Consider the following 22,670-nt stretch of genomic DNA (forward strand, 5'->3'; position numbering starts at 1 on the left):
TGATTTTTTTTTTGTCAAATGATCATGGGTGTACGAGCAAATTGGCCTTTGTTCGTGTCATCAAACGAGGTTTTGTGAAAACGAAAAGCTATTTTTTTTATTTAGTCTTATTTTAAGACGATAAATGTAAAATTGTTAAATACATATAATAAATACTTACCACTATCTAAAAGGACATTAATTAACAATTTTAATATATTTGACGAGTCATAGGCTCTGTTCTTTTGGACTTAATTTCAGTTCTAATCAGTTTAGTTCAGCTCCATTCAGTTCAGTTCAGCTCCATTCAGTTCAGTTCAGTTCAGTTCAGTTCAGATCAGTTCAGTTCAGTTCAGTTCAGTTTATTTCAACATTACTATTACTATTATTATTCTTATTGATATTCTTATTATTATTTTTATATTAATGTATTTACTATTGTTATTATTATTATTATTATTATTATTATTATTATTATATTATTATTTTTATATTTATTATATTACTATTATATTTATTAATAATTAATTTGTATTGTTTATATTATTATATATATATTTAATACATTTATTATTATTATTATTATTATTATTATTATTATCATTATTATTATTATTATTATTATTATTATATTATATTTATTATTTTATTAATATATTTATTATTTTATTAATATATTTATTATTATTAATATTATTCATAACATATTTATTATTATTATATTTAATATTATTATATTAATAAGTTATTATTTAATATTTATTATTTTATTAATATACTCATTATTAATATTATTAATCACATATTTATTATTATTATTATATTTAATATTATTATGTTAATAAGTTATTATATTAGACCTGTTATTATTATTATTATATAATTTATTTTTTAGTTATTATTATTAATATATTATATTATTATTAATAATGTTATCATTTATATTACTAATATATTATTATTACTTTATTTATTATTATATTAATATTTTATTTTTTATATATCTTATTAGATTATTATTATTAGATTATATTAATATATTATTATTATTAATGAATAATATTATAATAATATTTATTATTATTATTGGTATTATTTTTATTATAATATTTATTATTATTATTATTATTATTAATATAATCTTTTTATTATTATTTATTCGATTGATTCGATTGATTGATTGATTCGATTGATTCAGACTTCATTAAGTTCATTAAGTTCAGTTGATTCATTTCAGCTCCATTAAGATTAAGATTGATTCGATTCGATTCGATTGATTGATTGATTGATTGGACAATTTCAGTCCAAAAGAACAGGGCCATAATACGTGTCATGTTATATGGGTTAGAGGCCCAACCAAAGTTAAAATATGAGTCAAAACATTCTAACACCTTTTTTTTTAACCTCGTCATTACAGTAGTTGATATCACTATTTTAATCATATTCATTTCTAAATGAAGTCATAGTTCCTACATTGAAAAATTATAATAACGAAGTTTCTTTTAATAATTATTTTCTAATCATGTTTATGTTTTAGTATGGTTATTACGAGTATTTATTATTGCATTTTTTATACATAGAAATTAACTATTTTCATAAAAATATATAAAATTAATTATTAATATTTTAGTGATATTTAACAAACTCATAAATTTAATTTCAATACATTAGGTCGAACGTGTCAGGTTTGACCCATAAATAACGGGTCATTAAGAATTGTGGATCGTTCGGATTGCATGTCATAATTTAGGGGATTTGAGCGTAAAACGAATCAAACGTTCGGGTTTAAGGAAGGGTCGGGTTAAATTTTAACAGGTTTATTTGTAATGCATGATTAATGCTTTCCACTAATTTTGTTATCTTTAAAACCTTTATTGGTGTAACTAACCTACAAAGTAATTGAGTAAAAAAGATGATAAAGTTAGGTTCAAAAGACAACAAGTCAACAGAAGAACAGCCTAACCGACGCAGCCTGTCGGCCTGTCACTTGGGTCTCGGCAACTAGCCGACCGAGAGGCATATCCGCGTACTCACATCCGGTCCCCTCGGCATGGAGTTAACCAGGCCTGCCGGCCTGCCATGGGTCCTTCGACCGAGGGTAAGACAGTCTTTCCACCTGCTACGACCGCTTGGCCACTTGGCCACTACGTGACAAAAGGTGAAAGTCTATAAATACTCATCATCTCTCATTGAGAAAACGATCCGAAATCTGGTATAAACTCCCTTATCTCTCTACAATATACTTTGCCAAGTTAACACACAACTTATCCCTCTAAGTTTACTGACTTGAGCGTCGGAGTGAGTACGTTCGGCCCCAAGCCGAGCCCTCAGTTTGTTCATCTTTACAGGAAGAGAGTGAGAGGAAGAGACAAGCAACGACATCATTCTAAAAGCTTAAGTGGTCACAATCCTGCTCCGGAATTACACCCGGAACAATTGGCGCCGTCTGTAGGAATCCATACTAAAATCTAATCACCTACCTTATAAAAAAAAAACAAAAAACCATTCAGCGAGCTAAGAAGATGTCAAAACAACCAGAAACTGTGAGCGTAGGAACTGCATTCTACCAGGATGACACGTTCCCTAATTCTGAGATCGGGCATTCCCCCACCGGCCGAGTCACTGAGCCGGTGATGTTCGGGATGCCGAGAGAGCCAGAAACACCGCTGCCGACCGGCCAAGTCACTGTCATGGGACATGTGGTCGATGCGGCCAAATTCAAGCTATTCCTGGACCTGATGGGTGGTACGTCGGTTACCCCTGTCACGGCGACAGGGGCGGCAGCGCCTCCACAGGTGACCAGGGCCCATAAAGTGACTCTGAACAACTTGTCCGGAGCGATACAAGGAGCTGGGCATGCTAGGACGCCGGCAGAGCCCATGGTGCCAGTGGCAGACCTAAGTCCTTCCCCCACACGCGGGAGGACGGTGTCGCCGCGGCAACAACGAGGCCTACCCCGAAGAAATGAAAGAAGTCTGACTCACCAAAGTCGGACAAGAAGCCCTTCCCGCCACAGGGAGAGAAGTCGGACTAAGGTTGCGAGGAGCCGATCGCCGCGTGTCACTCGACACGTGGTCAGACAGCCCCTCAGTGCCTATGTCCTAGAAATCCCTGTGCCGACCAAGCTGTAGTTGCCGCCCTTATCATACAAAAGGGATAGCGACCCGACCGACCATGCCGAGGCTTTCGAGTCGTACATGTCGGTGTGGGAGCAGCCCGATGAGGTGTGGTGCCGAGTCTTCCCAACGACCCTTTATGGGATAGCTCAGAGTTGGTACAAGGGGCTACCTAATGGCTCGGTATATTGTTATGCCGACCTGAGAGACAACTTCATAGCCCAGTATGCTTGCAACAAGAGAAGGGCCGTGGAGACCTCGGATCTCCTAACTATCCGACAGGGGGAGGACGAGTCCCTCCGAAGCTATGTGAAGAGGTTCGACGCTAAGGTTCAGCAGATCCGTGAGCTGAACACCGAACTGGCGGCCTTCGCACTGATGAAAGGCCTCCCGAAAGGCGAGTTCAAAAACGAGCTGATCAAGTGCGAGGACCTCAACTTAGACTCCGCCAGAAAGATGGCCGACCGAGCCGTAAAGGTGGAGGACTATCACAAAACCTGGGTAGGCCACAGTGAAGCTGGACACCCAAAGAGGAGGAGCCGCCGGGACAACGTAGATGAAGGACGTCGTGACGGGAATAGGTCATGGCCTGAGAGATTTAATAGGAAACAGCACTCGGCGGGCGCCGGGGGGAGTTCGGGACCATACACCCAGAAGCGGTACAGTAGTCTCACCCCCCTGGTCAAATCCCCAGCCGAGGTCTTTACCCTAAACAAGAACGAAGGGCAGAAGTGGGCAAGGCCCCCCAAGGCGAGGGGGGACGGTGACACTAGCCAGTTTTGCGAATACCACGGCCACACCAGCCATAAAACTGACAACTATCGACACCTAAGGAATGCCATCGAGAAGCTGATCTGAAAGGGGGCCCTCAGCAAGTATGTAGCTGGAGGCCCAGAAACAAGCGCCGACTGGGCGAGCAGAAAATCAGTATTCCAATGGATGGGAGTGATCCAGGTTATCATCGGAGGAAACGAGAACGGTGGGTCAGCTAATGGGCACAAACGGCACCTAAATGAATTATACCAAGCCATCAAATTTGTGCCCAAAATAGCGATCCCCGCTTCCATCGTCCCCGATATAACCATCGGAAAGAAGGACTACGAAGGAGTCGTCGCCCCGCACAGCGACCCGCTCGTAGTCCACCTAGATATAGCCAACCACTTGGTCAAAAGGTGCCTGATTGACACAGGCGCCTACACGAACATCATGTTCAGGGAGTGCTTTCTTAATCTCGGTCTGAATATTGGAGACCTGAGCCCCTGCACCAACCCTTTATACAGCTTCTCTGGGGCCGGCCTGGTACCCCTGGGGTCAATCAGACTGCCGGTGATGTTCGGCCAAGCGGATGCGGCCAAAAATGTTTTATCTCAGTTCGTGGTTATCGATGGTTCGTCTGCCTACAATGTTCTCATAGGCCGGGTCACTTTGAGCGAGGCCGATGCTGTGATGTCCATCCGGGCCCTGACATTGATGTATGTCTCGGACCGGGGGGAAGCACAAAATCTCGTCTCAAAGGACGAGAGAGACGAAATAGTCAATATCCAAGTATCTGCCAGGGGGTGCAACATGAAATCCCTCAAAGTGGCGAAGAAATCAGAGAAAGGGAAGAGCCCATCCTTGCAGCAGGAGGGCGAACCGATGAACACTAGTGTCGGCATGGTCGAAGGAGCCGAGACCGAAGAAGTGGAAATTGACCCAGAGCGCACCGTAACTATCGGTGCCGACCTGGAGCCAAAATTCAGAGCTGATCTCCTAGACCTGCTGAGGAAGAACAAAGATGTCTTCGCATACTCAGCAGCCGAGATGCCAGGCGTGAGCCGGGAGGTGATCGTTCACAAGCTGAACGTACTCTCCACCGCTCGGCCTGTCAAGCAGAAGATGAGGAACTCCTCGGCCGAGAAGGATGAGGCCATCAAAGCTGAAGTAGACAAATTGTTAGCGGCGGGCTTTATCATGCCTTGTACTTACCCTGAGTGGCTAGCAAATGTTGTAATGGTGAGGAAGTCGTCAGGGGCGTGGAGGATGTGTGTTGATTTTACCAATATTAATAAAGCGTGCCCTAAAGATTGCTATCCCTTGCCTCGAATAGATAGTTTAATTGACGCCACGGTAGGCTACACTATGCTGAGCCTGCTAGACGCCTTCTCAGGGTATCATCAGGTATTCATGGTCGAGGAAGACATGCCTAAGTGCGCATTCATCACCATTCACGGCACATACATGTATAAAATGATGCCGTTCGGTTTGAAGAACGCTGGCGCAACTTACACTAGGCTGGTGGACAAAGTGTTCCAAAATCAAAAAGGGCGAAACATCGAGGCTTACGTCGACGATGCTATTGTAAAAAGCAAGTCTGACAGCGAGCACTTGGCCGATTTGAGCGAGACATTTTGTTCACTAAGGAAATATAAAATGAAGCTTAACCCAAAGAAATGCAACTTCGGTGTCCGGGCAGGCAAGTTCCTCGGCGTGCTTGTCAGCGCCAGGGGAATTGATGCCAATCCAGAGAAAGTCCAAGCAATCCTGGACCTTCCGGAGCCGAGGAATCGAAAAGAGGTTATGATGTTGACTGGGAGGATGGCGGCTCTAGCCCGTTTTATCTCTCGGTCAGCCGACAAAAGCACCCCGTTCTTCAAAGTGTTGAAGGGGAATAAAGACTTCAGCTGGGGGGAGGAACAGAGCACAGCTTTCAAGCAACTGAAAGCTCATCTTCAGACTCTCCCAACCCCGTCGGGCCGATCTTTGGGGGAGACGCTATACCTATACATAGCGATTACCTCGGCCACGGTCAGTGCCGTAATCGTCAGAGAAGAAGACAAGCAGCAACACCCAATCTACTTTGTCAGCCATACATTGTTGCCCGCCGAAAGAAATTACCCGCTGATTGAAAAAGCAGCCTTTGCTGTTGTCGTCGCCGCAAGAAAACTGAAACCTTACTTCGACGCACATCCCGTGACGGTCTTAACCGACCAGCCATTGGAGAAAGCACTGGAAAAGTTTGAGCAATCCGGCAGGCTCATCAAATGCTCTGTTCCTCGGCGTGCTTGTCAGCGCCAGAAGAATTGATGCCAATCCAAAGAAAGTCCAAGCAATCCTGGACCTGCCGGAGCCGAGAAATCGAAAAGAGGTTATGATGCTGACCGGGAGGATGGCGGCTCTCGCCCGCTTCATCTCTCGGTCGGCCTACAAGAGCACCCCATTCCTTAAAGTGCTAAAGGGGAATAAAGACTTTAGCTGGGGGGAGGAACAGAGCACGGCTTTCAAACAACTGAAAGCCCACCTTCTAACACTCCCGACCCTGTCCAGGCTGGGGGAGACGCTATATCTATAATTAGCAGTTACCTCGGCCACGGTCAGTGCCGTAATCGTCAGGGAAGAAAACAAGCAGCAACACCCAATTTACTTTATCAGCCATACACTGCTGGCCGCCGAAAGAAACTACCCACTAATCGAAAAGGCAGCCCACGCCGTCGTCGTTGCCGCGAGGAAGCTGAAACCTTACTTCGACGCACATCCCGTGACGGTCTTAACCGACCAGCCATTGGAGAAAGCATTAGAAAACTTCAAGAAATCCGGCAGACGTATCAAATGGGCAGTGAAGCTCTCCAGCTTTGGCATTCAGTACAAGCCGAGACCTTCGATAAAGGGGCAGGCGCTTGTAGACTTCCTGACCGAGTGCACATATCAAGAAGAATCACATCCCGGCGTGTGGGAAGTGTACACCGACGGGTCCTCCACGGCGAACAGCTCAGGAGCCGGCATCCTTATCACCAGCCCTGACGGAGACGAGTTTGAGTACGCCTTGAAGTTTACCTTCTCGGCCTCAAATAACGAATCCGAATATGAGGCGGTGATAACTGGAGTCGAGTTAGCTAGAGCTGCCGGGGCGGAACATATTGTGTTGAAAACAGACTCGCTCCTTGTGACTAATCAAATCCGAGGAGAGTATGAGACTCGAGACGATGGGATGGTAAGGTACCTGGAATGGGTAAAAGCTGACACCTCAAAATTGAAATCTTTCCAAATACAGTGCATCCCCAGGTCTGAGAACAACCGAGCCGACGCTCTCTCAAAACTTGCCAGTTCAAGCATCAAGAATTTCAGTCGAACCGTGCTGGTGGATATCAGAAATGCTAAAAGCATCACTGAGACCGTCGGCATGGTGGGCGACATCGAAGCCGAGACGACGTGGATGGATCCGATAATGAAATACAAGCTGACAAAAGAGTTGCCGGAGGACCGCAGTCTCTCTCAGAAGATAAGAAGGATCGCCGCAAGGTACTTAGTGTTCGAAGGAGAATTGTACAGAAGGTCCGTAATAAGACCACTCTTGAAATGTGTCGGCCCAGCCGACGCGGAGCTAATACTGACAGAGATTCACGAAGGCATCTGTGGACACCACATGGGGGAGAGAACGCTAGCCCACAAAGCTCTCCGAGCTGGCTACTTCTGGCCTACCATGCTGAAAGATTCCAGAGCAAAAACCAAGAAGTGCAAGAATTGTCAGATGCATGCTCTGGTAATACATGCACCTTCCCGAGACCTGCAACCAGTACTTAGCCCCCTACCATTTGCACAGTGGGGGATGGATTTACTAGGACCATTTCCGACGGCCTCCGGAGGAAGGAAGTACGTGATTGTCGCCGTTGACTACTTCACCAAATGGGTCGAGGCTGTCGCGGTACCTGCCAAGACCACGGCGGCCGTAAGAAAGGTAATCTGGGAGAACGTCATAACTCGTTTTGGGTTATCCCAAGTCATGGTATTTGACCACGGCCGAGAGTTTTGGAGCGACATGGTGATGAATTGGTTGGAAGAACTCGACATCAAATTTGCATACTCCTCCGTCTGCCACCCTCAGAGCAACGGGCAGGCGGAGGCAGCCAACAAAACAATACTGAACAGGTTGAAGAAGAAGGTTGAAGATCTAAAGGGAAGATGGGCTGATGAACTACCCGGCGTCCTGTGGTCCCTTCGAACCACGGAGAAAGAAGCAACAAGGTACAGTCCATTCCACCTAGTCTATGGGTCTGAGGCCGTCCTGCCAATTGAAGCAACGGTGCCGACATTCAGAACACAAACCTTTAACCCAGTCAAAAATGAAAAAGGTCTGAGAGCCTCCCTAGACCTGGTCGAAGAAAGCCGAGATACGGCACGGCTCAACTTGGCAGTGTATCAAAACCGAATGAGAAGAGCATACAACCGTAGGTTCCACAAAAGGGACTTAAGAGTAGGAGATCTAGTCCTAAGAAAGTCGGCCGCAACCAACAAAGGAAACATCCATGGTAAAATGATGGCCAACTGGGAAGGACCCTACAGGGTGGTTGAAGAAATGAGGCCGGGGACATACCGGCTGACAGACATGGAGGGTGTGCCTCTAATGAGCCACTGGAACACAGACAACCTTAGTAAATATTTCGTATAGCGGCGGAGGTGTCCGAGACCGTTGTGGGCACCCCAACGCGTGATTACATCTTATGAAGAGTGATCCAAGTTTTCCATCGAAATGATTGTCCCCTCCGTAGTCGTACCAAAGTAGACGCCACGGCCAAAGCCGGGCAGTCACTACAAATGCAGTTGATACTCGCGAAACCGACCAACATGCTTAGGAACGTATAAATACAGTTGAGAAACGCAAATCTGACCGCCTCGGCCAATCCGGGAGTGGCAGAGGAAGCGATCAATATGTCTACAGATACGAATGCAGTCGAGTCGTGACTTCGATTGCCTCGGCCAAAGCCGAGAGTGACGGGGAAACGACCGATATACTAACATGTTCACAACAGCAGTTGGGAAGCGCAAATCTGACCGCCTCGGCCAGACCGAGAGTGGAGGAGGAAGCGACCGACATGCCAACATGTTGCTAAAAACGTTTAAGTACAGTTGAGATACGCAGTCTAACTGCCTCGGCCAAACCGAAGGTAAAAACGAAAAAAGCGCTCAATATGTTTAAAAACGTAAGAAGACAATTGAATGGAGGATTGAGATCAAAGCCTCGGCCAAGCCGAGGGCAAATAAACAGACTTTAATAAAAATGTTTACAAGTGAGACAAAATAAAGTCGACGGCCGTCCACATAAGGATAGCCTAAACTCAACCTACCAAAGTTTAACAAAAAAAGAAGAAGAAACAACAAAAAATTATAACATTGAGACAATGAAGCGCCAAAAGGATGACAGGGAGAGAAGGCTCAAAAGTTGGCCCCCGAACAGCTGAAGCTATCCGAAGGGCCAGGTGAGTCTGGTGACGACCGCCCGTCTCCCTATGCTATTGTTGCTCGCCGCCACCGGCAAAGAAGAACATCATCTTTGGTGGGCGGCCCAGAAGAAGACTTGGCAGCTTCACGTGCCCTTGCCCTCTCAGCCTCCTCTCTGGCCTCCTTCACCTTGGCATCATGGGTCGCCTTGGCCTCAGCTTCCTGAGCAGCCTTCGCCGCCTTCGCCTCTGTCGCGGCCTTGGCTTCCTGAGCAGCCGCCTTCTCATCCAGAAGCCTGTCAAAATCTTGGCAAGGAAAGGTGCCTTCAGGAAGGAGCTCCTTAATCGCATCCCTGGTAGCATCTTCAGCTTGGTCCCGGTACCGGGCACACATTTCAGGGATGATGACGGTCTTCAGCATCTCAATGTCCTTCTCCCTTTGAGCAAGAATGGCCTTTGTCCCCTTATGTTCTTTCGCCTCCGCCGAATGAAGGGTCTTCCATCTCTCCTTCTGCTCAACCACGGCCTTATAGCCGCCCTCAAATTTGTTCCGCTCCTCCCGCAGCTTAGCGGCATCGGCCAACGCAGACTCAGCCTTAGCTCTCTCAGCCAGAGCCACCTTCGCAGCATCCTCCTTAAGCTTTCGCTCAGCGAGGAAGTCCTGCATGGTGGCCATGAAGTCCTTCTTCGCCTTCTCGGCCTCCTCCCTAGAAGCGGCAAGATCAAGCCTAAGCCGTTTGAGCGTAGGAGCAGTTTGAGCCATGAGCTTTTCTTGCTCAATAACCTGATTGCCGGCAGCTTCAGCCCACTTCACCAGCCTTTTGGCCAACCTTACGCCGTCCGCCCTGAGCTGAACGGAGGAAACCTTCTGAGATAAGGAGTCGGCGGCGGCATCTTTATCGCCCGTCTGCACAGGCTGCTTCTCCAATTGCCGTTCGGTGAGAACAACAGCTGGCGACGGCTGATCTATAAAAAACCCAGACAAAGCGTTCATGTCAACATTCATCGACATATCAGAAAGCCAGCCTGTCATCAGGAATGCCTAATGAACCTGCTAAATCCGAGCCATGGGTTAGATCCGTACCAGTCTTGGCCTTCTTGGATTGAGGGCCGGCTGACCCCTTTTCTTTCCCGGCCTCGGTAACAGCAGCAGCGGCAGGCGTTGCCTCTTTTCTCTTATTTGAAGGAGGAGGACCCTCCAGAACGGTGACGTCCTCGTCAACATTGACGACCTCCTTATCTTCTTGGACTGTGGGGATTTGAGACGGCGTTGGAGTTGACGTCGTAGCCGCCGAAGACATTGCTTTTGGTTTTCGGCGCGGCACGTTACCGCCAATCTCTGCCTGAGTCGCCCCCACATCCATTTCCTTCAACGCCTGCTCCATGAGCTCGTGCGGGGCTGGCCTGCGATCACGCGATGCGGCTTTAGGGTGCAACTCGACAACTCTCCTGTCCTGGTCAAGTCCTAACTTGCGAAGGATGGAGACAGAGAGATCCCGGCCAAATCGATCTGCAAGAAACAAAGCAAGAGTTAAGCAAAAGAAGTAAACTGAGGCTCAAATACAGAAGCATAAAAGCAAAGGTGGGCCTCATACCGACCCCACTCACCCTGGCCGAGGGCCGGTATGAGGCCGACGTGGCAAAGCGGCTCGTCTTGAAAGACGATCTGCGTCGGAGGCATCCATCCCTTCGGCGTGCCATCCTTCTCAGCCTCGAACATGCTCATTGCCCGCATTTTGTCCTCCTTAAGATAGACCTTCTTGGCGTCCATCTTAATCTTATTACGGCAGACATATCTTTCATGCTCCCCCTGACTCTCACACCGCAAATTGACGCGGCTCTGGAAGGATCGGGGCAGTGGATAGTCCTCCGGAACCTCGACATATACCCACCGCCCCTTCCAGTCTTTGCAAGATGTCAGCTTAGAGACGGTCACATAACCCGGCTCGGTCTGTATACTGTACCACCCCGTGCCGCCTAGGGTAGTCTACCGAAGGTGGTGGAGCCGGCGGAAGAGGTTCACCGTCGGAGTCTCCCCCTTAAAGAGACAAAACCAGACGAAGCCAATAATCGTCCTAATGGCCAACAGATGCAGTTGCGCCACGGCGACATTCATGGCCTTGATTATGGCCGCGACGTGTTCATTAAGAGGAAATCGGAGCCCATACTCCAGATGTCTGATGTACACGCCGATACAACTCTCGGGAGGGCAACAGACGGCCTGATCACCCACAACGACAATGATTCTATACCCCCTCTCGAAGCTATAATGGTCTTCAAAAAGTTCAGGCCCAGAGACACAGGTGAACTTGTTCGTCCACACGGTATCAGGCCTAATCGAACAGGCTTCACTGTGCCACGAGTAATACGGCCTCCCTGAGACGGATGGGGTCTCTTCCTCCTCATCATCGAAATCCTCCAAAAATTTCTCATCAATCTCAGGAGAAGGCGACTTGCGACCCCCGAACCCTATCGGGGTGACAACCAGTGGCTCCTGTTCATCAGGACGCGACGGTTCGCCCCCCGGCGCAGAGGTACTGGGTTGAGCATCAGCAGCAGACATGGTGACAACAAATACTTAACAAATAAAAGTTGGGAAAATTTTTTTTGTTTACCTTGGAAGAAAATGTTATGCCGAGTAACGCTTCGAAAGATAGAGAAAGAAAGCTCTTCGAAAACTAGAGAGAGAAATTTTTTTAAGAAAAAGAAGATTGTGCGGAAAATTGAGGGGCACACTGCTCTATTTATAGAGCAAAGCCCATGAAGCGGACCAATCAGAGCAAAGCCCATAAAACGTCCACCAATCAATGCCAAGCCACGTGTCAAGCATGCAGCCACGGAATGTCAATCGACATACAGTACCAATCTTCTTCGACACGCTCCTTGGTACCTACTTGCCAACGGCCAGCTGATCAACCAAGCTTGGCAGCACCGGCCGGGGGCAATCAAAAGCAAACGACACTCCCAACCTTGGTCTCGGCTAGCGCCATTCTCTTTTCCACATTCGATGTCCATTACACAACCATGTGGAGGGGGGATATGGTACGGCCTGAACAGAACCAAGCCGAGGAAGAAGAAGCCGAGGAAGAAGAAGCCGGGGAAGAAGTTTGACATGCGCAGAATACGCTCAGAACGCATCGAAGGTCCATACCACGGCATAGACTACGCTGGGGGAAAATTGATGGGGCATATTCTGCACCCGCTGACCGAGTCAACATATTGACCAAGGTCAAAGCCAAAAGACAACAAGTCAACAGAAGAACAGCCTAACCGACGCAGCCTGTCGGCCTGTCACTTGAGTCTCGGCTCGGCAACTAGCCGACCGAGAGGCATATCCGCGTACTCACATCCGGTCCCCTCGGCATGGAGTCAACCAGGCCTGCCGGCCTGCCATGGGTCCTTCGGCCGAGGGTAAGACAATCTTTCCACCTGCTACGACCACTTGGCCACTTGGCCACTACGTGACAAAAGGTGAAAGTCTATAAATACTCATCATCTCTCATTGAGAAAACGATCCGAAATCTGGTATAAACTCCCTTATCTCTCTACAATATATTTTGCCAAGTTAACACACAACTTATCCCTCTAAGTTTACTGACTTGAGCGTCGGAGTGAGTACGTTCGGCCCCAAGCCGAGCCCTCAGTTTGTTCATCTTTACAGGAAGAGAGTGAGAGGAAGAGACAAGCAACGACATCATTCTACAAGCTTAAGTGGTCACAATCCTGCTCCGGAATTACACCCGGAACATAACTAAATATCTATCTTTGCTCTATACTATGTGAACATTTAAACTTTGATTAATTTTTTAAATTTTTTAATTAAACATATACATAAACATATTTATTACAACACATATCCTTCTATTTTTAAACTTTTCATAAACACTCCTGCTCGAGCTACTTGGCTAACTCTGGTTTTCTGAAGAAGCCCTTAAAAAGAAAAACCAACACCCGATCTATGATGTAAAATATTTTTTTTATTCTTTATCTGATTGTATTTTCAATGTCATTCTTTCACGTTTATATTACGTCTTTAGTGAACATATTTTTTAAAGTAATTGATGGGGCATATTCTGCACCGCTGACCAAGTCAACATATTGAGCAAGGTCAAAGATATCCACAGCAAGTCAACGGCTTAGACAGCCTAGCCGATGCAGCCCATCGGCCTGTCAGCCTGGGTCTCGGCATGGTAACTTTCCAGCCGGGGCACATACCCGCGTACTCATATCCAAGACCCCTCGGCGGTGAGTCAACAGGGCCCGCCGGCCTGCCATAGGTCCCTCGGCCGAGGGGTAGATCAGTCTTTCCACCTGCTAGCCACTTGGCCACTTGGCCACTACGTGACAAAAGGTGAAAGTCTATAAATACTCCTCAACCTTCATTGAGGAAAACATCGACAAGTTAACCTAAGAAACACTATTCATCTGGTATTATCTTCCTTATCTCTCTACAATATACATTCAGCCAAGTAACAACTTATCCCTTAAGTTTACTGACTTGAGCGTCGGAGTGAGTACGCTTGGCACAAAGCCAAGCCCTCAGTTCGTTCATTGTTGCAGGAGAGGCCGAGAGGAACAATTAAGGAAAGAAGGATTCAACCAAAGACGACATTCTACAAGCTACGAGTGGTAACGAATATCTGCTCTGAAATTACACCCGGAACAATTGGCGCCGTCTGTGGGGAATCGCTACTAGAAGCTAGTCACATTCATTCCCAAACAAATAAAAAAACAACAAAAACCCACCCAAAAAGCAAAGAAGATGTCGAAACAACAAGACGCAGTCGTGACCGACGAAACCGCACTCTACCAAGATGATACCTTCAACAATTCTGGAGTCGTGCAGCCCTCCACCGGCGGAGTAATCCAACCGGAGTTCGGGATGCCAACAATACCAGACACGCCGCTACCCGCCAACCAGGTCACCATCATGGGACATGTGGTTGACGTAGCAAAACTGAAAATGCTCCTGGACCTAATTGGTAATACGCCTGCTCACACTGTCACGCCGACAAGAGCGGCGGAAACCGTCCAGGAGACCAGGGCCCAAAACGTGACTCCGAAAAATTTGAACGGAGCACTAGGAGGGAGCCGGGGGAGCCCAAAGTGGTTGTGGTAGACCTAAGTCCTTCCCGCACTCATGGGAGGACAGCGTCCCCGCAGCACGAACGAGGCTTACCCCAAAGGAGCCAGAGGAGTCCGACTCAGCAGAGTTGGAGGAGAAGTCCGAGTCGAAGACGGAGTCCTTCCCGCTACGAGGGGAGGAGCCGGATTAGGAATGCGAGGAGCCGATCGCCGCGTGTCGTTCGACACGTGGTCGACAGACCCCTCGGCCGCCTACGTCCAAGAAGTCCAGGTGCCAACTAAGCTCAAGTTGCCACCTCTATCATACAAAGGAGATAGTGATCCAGCCGACCACGCCGAGGCTTTCGAGTCTTACATGTCGGTATGAGAGCAGCCCGATGAGGTCTGGTTCCGAGTTTTCCCAACAACTTTGCATGGGATGGCTCAAAGTTGGTACAAGGGGCTTCCCGACGGCTCGGTATACTATTACGCCGACCTAAGGGACGCCTTTCTAGCCCAGTACTCTTGCAACAAAAGAAGGGCCGTGGAGACGTCGGACCTCCTAACTATCAAACAGGAGGGGGGCGAGTCTCTACGAAGCTATGTGAAGAGGTTCGACGGCAAGGTCCAGCAGATTCGAGAAATTAATCCCGAATTGGCGGCTTTCGACGATGAAAGGCCTCCCAAGGGGAGACTTAAAAATGAGCTCATCAAGTGCGGAGGCCCGGGCTTGATGCCGCCGGGAAGATGGCCGACCAAGCCATCAAGGTAGAAGACTATCACAAGACCTGGGTAGGCCCAGCCGAGGCCGAGCACTCGTAAAAGAAGAGCGCCGGGAGGACAACCCGGATGAAAGACGCCGTGACAATAACGGGTCACGGTCTGATGAAAGACGCCGTGAGAATAATAGGTCACGGTCGGACAAGTCTCGCCAGAAATGTAACTCGGCGGATGCCGGGGAGCTCGGGAACGTACTACAAAAAACGGTACGATGATCACACCCCCCCTAGTCGTATCGGCCGCCGAGGTCTTCGCTTTGAGCAAGAACGAGGGCCAGAAGTGGGAAAGACCCCCTAGGCCGAGGAGTGACGGTGACACGAGCCAGTACTGTGAGTACCACGGCCACACCGGACACTTAACCAACGACTGCCGACATCTGAAGAATGCCATTGAAGAACTGATCCGGAAGGGGAGCCTCGACAAATATGTTGCCGGAGGCCAAAAACCAGATGCCGGCGGGTCAAATAGTAAGTCCGTCTTTGAACGGATAGGAGTAATCCATGTTGTCATCAGGAGCAACGGGAACGGTGGGTCCGCTCATGGGCACAAACGGCACCTGAATGAACCATATCAGGCCATCAACTTTGTGCCCAACATAGCCACCCCCGCTCCCAACATCCCCGATATGACCATTGGGAAGGAGGACTACGAGGGAGTCATCGCCCTTCACAGCGACCCACTTACAGTCCACCTGGACAGCCAACCACTTGGTAAAGAGGTGCCTGATTGACACAGGCGCCTACACGAACATTATGTACAGAGAATGCTTTCTCAGCCTCGGTCTGAGGATTGAAGACTTGAGCCCCTGCACCACAACCCGTTGTACAGCTTTTCTGGAGCCGGTCTGGTACCCCTGGGGTCAGTCAGATTGCCGGTGAGGTTCGGCGAGGGAGGCGCAGTCAAGAGTGTTATGTCTGAATTCGTAGTCATCGACGGCACGTCTGCCTACAACGTTCTCATAGGTCGGGTCACTTTGAGCGAAGTCGACGCTGTAATATCCATCCGGGCCCTGACATTGATATACGTCTCGGACCAGGGGGAGGCACATAAGCTCGTCTCGAAGAACGAGAAGGATCCCGGCGTATGGGAGATACACACTAACGGCCCTTCCACGGCGGATAGCTCGAAGGCCAGCATCGTTATTTTCAGCCCGAACGGGGACGTGTTTGAGCACGCCTTGAAGCTTACCTCCTCGGCCTCAATCAACGAATCCAAGTACGAGGCAGTGATAACCGGAGTCAAGCTAGCCAGAACCGCCGGGGCGGAACATGTCGTGGTGAAAACAGATTCACTCCTAGTAACCAACCAGATCAGAGGAGAGTACGAAGCTCGGGACTATAGGACGACAAGGTATCTAGAGAGGGTGAGAGCCGGCGCTTCAAAATTAAAATCCTTCCAGATACAGCACATTCCCAGGTCCGAGAACGACCGAACCATCAGCATGGTTGAAGGAGCAGAGACCGAGGAGGTGGAGATTGATCCAGGCCGCACAGTAACCGTCGGTGTCAACCTGGAACCAAAATTCAGGGCCGACCTCCTAGACCTGCTGAGGGAAAATAAAGACGTCTTCGCCTACTGTAACGCCCCGTAAATTTCGGACCGTTAATATATTTCGAAAATAATTAATTAATCAAGTAAAATTTGACAATAATGTATTTAAAGTAAAAATAATTCAAAGAAATATAATTTTATTATATTTTGAAGAAAAGTATTTATTTTGATAGTTTGGATATATTTAAAAATAGTTTAAACCGTGTAAAATCTTTTATTTCGAAATAAGGGCGTATCGGGGGGAAAATGACAATTCGTTTGAACGTTGGGTAAACGAATTTGGAAATGGGTCGTATGAATACTCAATTTTATTGTAATCTCGTGTTTAAAGACTTTGGACTTGACGGAATTTGCATTTGACTTACGGATTTAATTATTATTGAAACGAGTCAAAACCGACTCGTTAAAAATCCCGACTAAAAATCCCGCACGTACTTTTTCCTCCTTTCTTCTCTCACGCGCGGCATCCCCTCCCCCCTATTCTTTCTTTTTCTGATTTTGTTCATCATCATCCTCAACATATTACAAAAACACCAAAACACCATTAACATAAAATCAAGCTTAAAATCGCCATAAAATCTTCGTTTCTTGTCCGTTTTTCGCATAATTTACCTTTCCGGAATCCCCTCGCCGCGATCTACGACTTAGTATGTTCTAATTTCAGTTTTCATTAAGTTATTTTAAGACCAATTTTCGGAAATTCGGTATTTTTGCTTAATTATTGTGTTTTAATTGTTTATTTAGGTGAAGGATTGGAAGACGAGTTCGGGGACTCGTATATTGTAGAGGATAGCGGTTAGTTGTGGTTAGGGTTTCGGTTTTGAGGACTAATTGCTCATTTTCTAGCTTAAGGTAACATATTTCGAGTTACTCGACGAAAGATCGTCACATGTTTTTGATTTTTGTATGTTTGGTGAATTTTTGTTTGGGTAGTAATTTTCACATGTTAAACTTAGTTGCATGCAAGCTTAATTTGTGCCTTTTGGTAGTTTAAATTATCAAAGTTGAATTGGGGACGATTAATTAATTTTCAGACGGTCTTATAATGTATAAAAATGAAAAAAAAAAAAAATGGTAATGGAACGGCGGCAGCGGCATGGCAGTGGCAGGCCCACGGCAGCCCCGGCCGGTCTTGGGGTTGGCCCGGGTCGGTCCGTTGCTTATTTCGCGGTTTTCCATGCTTTGTCCGTCATTTTAGGTTCATCATGGATATAATTAGAATGAGTATACATGGTTAAATTTGTTAAGAGAATCATAAAAGTAGCTAAAAGTTATGCTAAGGGTAGAAAAATTATGTTATATTGACAATTATCACATGTTAGGATAATTTACAAAAGGAAATTTGTAATTAATAGGCTCAAAATGAATTTTATAGCTATAATTGTAATGTTTTGTTGATTGTGCCGAAAACTGAGCCTTAGTCCCTTTGACTGATGCGATGTCGATTAATTGAGTGATTGGTCACCGCAATTTGACCGTGCACTGTCGCAGGGCTGGGGTTGCGGGTAAAAATTCGGTTGAATGAATTAGATAATCGGCCTTTTTCTTGTTTTAGGTCATTTATTATATCTCTATTTCACATGTGTAGTTAATTGAATTTAAATAGCTTCTTATTTAGTTAGTTGAATTTTAATAGCTTCTTATTTTGTAGAAATGGCCCTAGTTTCCCCTAAAGCCTTTTATATTGTTATAATTGCTAGGATTGGAAATTAGTATTTAATACTTATTGAGGAACTGTTGGGATTGTATCTTTGTAAATAGACATTTATATAACCTTTCACATGATAGAATATTAGATTTTATGTTGGTAAGTAGGACTTTTTGCCCTCTTAAGGTTAAGTGGGTGTCTTACTTGACTTGTGTGGTGAGTCTTGAGTGGTGTGGGCTAAAGTATTCAAGCTGGGACTAGCTGTGACTAGGTCCTAGGTGAGTATTTCGGCCTCCATCATAGATAGGTCTTTATAGTCTTTGACGAGTATATGTTCACTGCTTGATAGCCTTTGTGTTCCTGACTAGTGGATGTTTATCCAAGTTGGTGCATGACCTCGGGTACTAATTTTGATAGTATGGGGTCACTTAAGTACTAGCCGACCCTTCGGTGGTGTCCTTAGGGTACTCACTTCACTTTGTTTTAAAAAAAGTTGTGAGTCTTGGGTGCGGTGGTGTGTATCCGCATGTCTAGGTCTCTGCAGATTTTAGGCTAGGGTTGTGTTGTCTCTTGGCCATGTTTTCTTAATAGTAACCGCTGAGCCAAGATACCGGTTCGATTACCTTCCCTACCTCGTGGTATAGACTTGAGTTACAAAGTGACTATTGACAGGACTAAGAACTTATGCCTGTCTTTGATATATTGCCCTTTCTTGTTTGATGATTCTATGAATCATAGAAGGTGAGATGCAAGCCGGCTATGGTTGATAGAGTTTGGATTACAATTTGTTAAATGTTTCACATGTTAGTTTAGTTTGGTCAGTTTAGGACTCATATGTTAAAATAATTGATAATTGAATTCTTTATCATCTTGTTTACATGTTTTACTACATGTACATTAATTTTGACGATTCGTGGCTGGGAGGACTCGAAGTTACTCCCCACTGAATTGTGGCTTTCGTGTTTGTATAAAATGCGATTGACAGGTTGTTGATGCTTTGTTGGGGGTCACAGACGGCTAGTGAGCAAGGAACCTTGGACCTAGTTTTGGCTATTCTATTAGTAAACCTTTTATACTTTTGGTTTGTATATAATTTGAAGGGACATATGTCTCCCTTTCTATTATTGGTTTGTATCCTTATATTTCCGTGTCTTTAGTTATATATGTAAATTAGTTTATCAGTTGTTGCAGGGTTTTTGACACTCTTCTTGAGTTGGAATTGGTTGTGAATGGTTTAGTTAGAAATTTTTTTGAAATTGCAGGTTTTTGGACTAGTTGAACCATTTACAAACATATCCTACCAGTTTTTCTGTAGAATTTACGTATTTAATCAAGGCTAGATTTAAGGGTGTCACAGTTGGTATCAGAGCCTATTGCTCCCGATGCACGTTTGTGCACCCCACTTAGAAATCACTTGACCTTAAAATAATAAACTTGAGAGAAGGGTAGGATGGGTAGAATTAAGATTTTATGTGGTAGTCTGTTTGTGATTGCTAATTGTTAGGTTTGTTGATTGTTAGTTATTAGTTTTGGTGCCACTAAAGGTTGGTTATGCCAAATGTAGAATGCTTCCACTTTCTTGATGTTTCTTTTCGTATTCAGTGTATCTTACCTTAATCTTCCATTTTCGTTGGTCATTCGTCTTTCAAATTCCTCTTATCTCGCCTAGGTAACTACCTTTCAATTCTTTCTCCCGTTTCATCTTAGGTTCGTCTTCTTCTTATAATAAAGTCCACGTGGACACGTTCCTTTTATACCGCAGGATAGTTCCCTTGTCCAAGAGAACCCAGTTTTGAGAGAATGTAACTTTGGAGGGCGTGAACGAGTTGAGAAATTGATTGGTTAAGGTTTGTGTGGTATAGGAGAATATAACTTGGGATCCTTTGGTTAATCTTGTTAGTTGTGCTTAATGTGAGAGTTTAGTGAGTTGAGAAAATACCTTGGGATTTATGTCTATAGAGAGCTTGTTTGTTATAGATGATTCAGTATGGGTACTAACTTAGAACATAGGATGGAATGAACCTAAGCTACTCCATTTGAGAGTCTCGATATTTCTTGTGGAGAATTAAAGGTATGATAGTTAGCCCTAATCCTTGTGGGCCTTGAAAGGAATACAATAGGACATTGATGTTGATTAATGGATTGGTATTGTACTTCGGAATTAGTTAGTTTGTTAAACCTTTTAAGTTGACCAAATCTAGTATAGAGTAGCCCTTGTTGACCTTATAAAACATATCTGAATTTGGGAATTTTGGTGGAATGTTGTTCGATATAGTTCGTGAGTTCAAGGATGTGATTCCAATTTATGGTATCGGAAACTAGAAGTATTAAGTGGTGAGATGATGGAGTAAACAAGCCAAGGTACTTGGAGATGACATAGTAAGTGAAGTTCAATGACGAGAATTGTAAAGGAGATACTTTGGGACATGGATGGTAACAAATGAATTTGTGTGGTGAATTGATTTTGGCTCTTAGAATCAATTGAGTTGAGGAATACTTACCATTGTGGAATCCTTGTTAGTCCTACGATGTAGTAGACATTTAGGGCTTTGTTGAGCACCTTAGTGAAGTAACCTTATCATATCGATCATAAGCTTTGATGAGTGTTTAGTAAGCGGTAACCCTTTCATTGTGCCGCTTCTATTCTCCTTTCCTTCTCTTTAACGATCGTTGAACCTTGTCTTTATGCTAAATTTTACGTATCTTCTTCTTTCCCGAGATATCTTCTTAACTCGAATACCTCTTATTTTTGTCAACCGTTGTCTTTACGGTATGACTCCTTAGTTTCCTAACTTGTCAGATGCATACACCCTTCAGAAATGTTTTACTGTTACTCTATTCCGTTATCACTCCTTACCTCCTTAGTATAGTTGGTACCCTGTTGACCATGTTTACAGAGTTTGTAAGATGTGATTTGAGGATATAGGTTTGACTAAGTAGCCGAGTTTGGGTTGGGCTTCCATAATCATTTTGGATATGAGGGTTTGATAGTGTATATGTTATCATGTGGGAAATGTTAAATGTGGGATTATTTGTTGGTTTTAGAGGGTGATATTGATTACTACTTGAAGTATGTTATGAGAGTGAGAGTAAGCTACATTGTTGGGAAGTCTTAGCACTTGTTTTGGTAACTAGAAAGGGTAATGGTATGGATGACACCAATTGTTAGGCTAAGGAACCTAATTTCAATTTATGGTTTTAGAAACTCTGAGGTGATAAAGTGTTGTTACAATTATGACCTTGTACCTTGAGAATTTGATGGTAAGTAAGTTTAGGATATCAAATTTGAAAGAATACTCCTTGGGGATGTTGATGACCAGAATGGTTTGGTGATGTGATTTGGCATTCTAGTTGACTCTTGAGAGTTCTTGAGTTTAGAGAGACTTAGTGTTGAGAAGAATTTGTTAATCCTATAGTTTTATAGACCTTGAGGTCGCATTGAGTGCTTGAGATGATGAGACAATGTTGGAGCTGGGTGTAGTTCTGCTTTTGAGAATCCTTAATAAGTAAAAGGATAGAGAAACTTGAGATCCTATTGATTTTTCATAATTTGAGGTTGGTATGTTACTACCTTGTTTTGAAATGAGAACCTTGTGGAATTTTTGAGGAACCTTCTCTTGGAGTTTAGAGCATGGTATTGGGACTCTTGATTGAAGGTTTACTTTTTGAGGAACCCATAGTTGACACTAGTGGGATACAAATACAGCTTTGTTGGAAGTCTTGACCTTAGGCTTGTGAAAGTCGTTTCGGGATGTTTGAGAATTTGGAGCGTTGAGATCACACTTATAGTGAAATATCTTGTTCCAGGGAATATGTTAGGAAGAAGTAACATAAGCAATTGAGGAGACTCTTGGGAGTGATGTTGTTATTGGAGATATGAGTGTCTGGCGTTTCCTTGGTGTCTAATCTCCCTTCTTCCTTGATCATGAGCGTTACCGCTCATATCTCTCTTCCTTACATCATCATACTCCTCTCGTAAGTTTGATGTTGGTAACCTATGAAACTCTATCTTTGACATCCTTGTAATTATGACTTCAATTCTTACCCCATAAAATTCATCATAGTTTTTTTTTGATTAGTTAAGCTTGAATCCTTTTAGCATACCTACTCCTATGAGGTCTAAATTACTTTTCACTTCGGGGAATTTCTAAATATTTCAAGCTACCAGTTTCGATTCATTCTTGAAAGTTTATGTCACTTCTGCAAACCTAACCTATTTTTAAGGATTTGAAAATGAAATTTTGATTTATTTCCGTAAGGTATTCCTTTTTCTTACTTTTGTTCCGAGTTTCTAAGCCTTGTATAATCATATTTAGTAAAGATAGTATTCTTACTATA

General features: G+C 44.9%; 1 long non-coding RNA gene across 1 annotated transcript; it reads left to right on the top strand.

The window, feature by feature from the left end:
- The first annotated feature begins 16,976 nt into the window (after positions 1 to 16,976).
- On the top strand, positions 16,977 to 19,453 carry LOC141631883 (uncharacterized). Its single transcript, XR_012537718.1, has 3 exons — positions 16,977 to 17,331; positions 17,429 to 17,536; positions 19,318 to 19,453. It is a non-coding gene; the product is annotated as an uncharacterized LOC141631883 (long non-coding RNA).
- Positions 19,454 to 22,670: the final 3,217 nt, after the last annotated feature.

This window comes from Silene latifolia, chromosome 2 (genome assembly GCF_048544455.1).
Source record: "Silene latifolia isolate original U9 population chromosome 2, ASM4854445v1, whole genome shotgun sequence".
NCBI classification, from domain to species: domain Eukaryota; kingdom Viridiplantae; phylum Streptophyta; class Magnoliopsida; order Caryophyllales; family Caryophyllaceae; genus Silene; species Silene latifolia.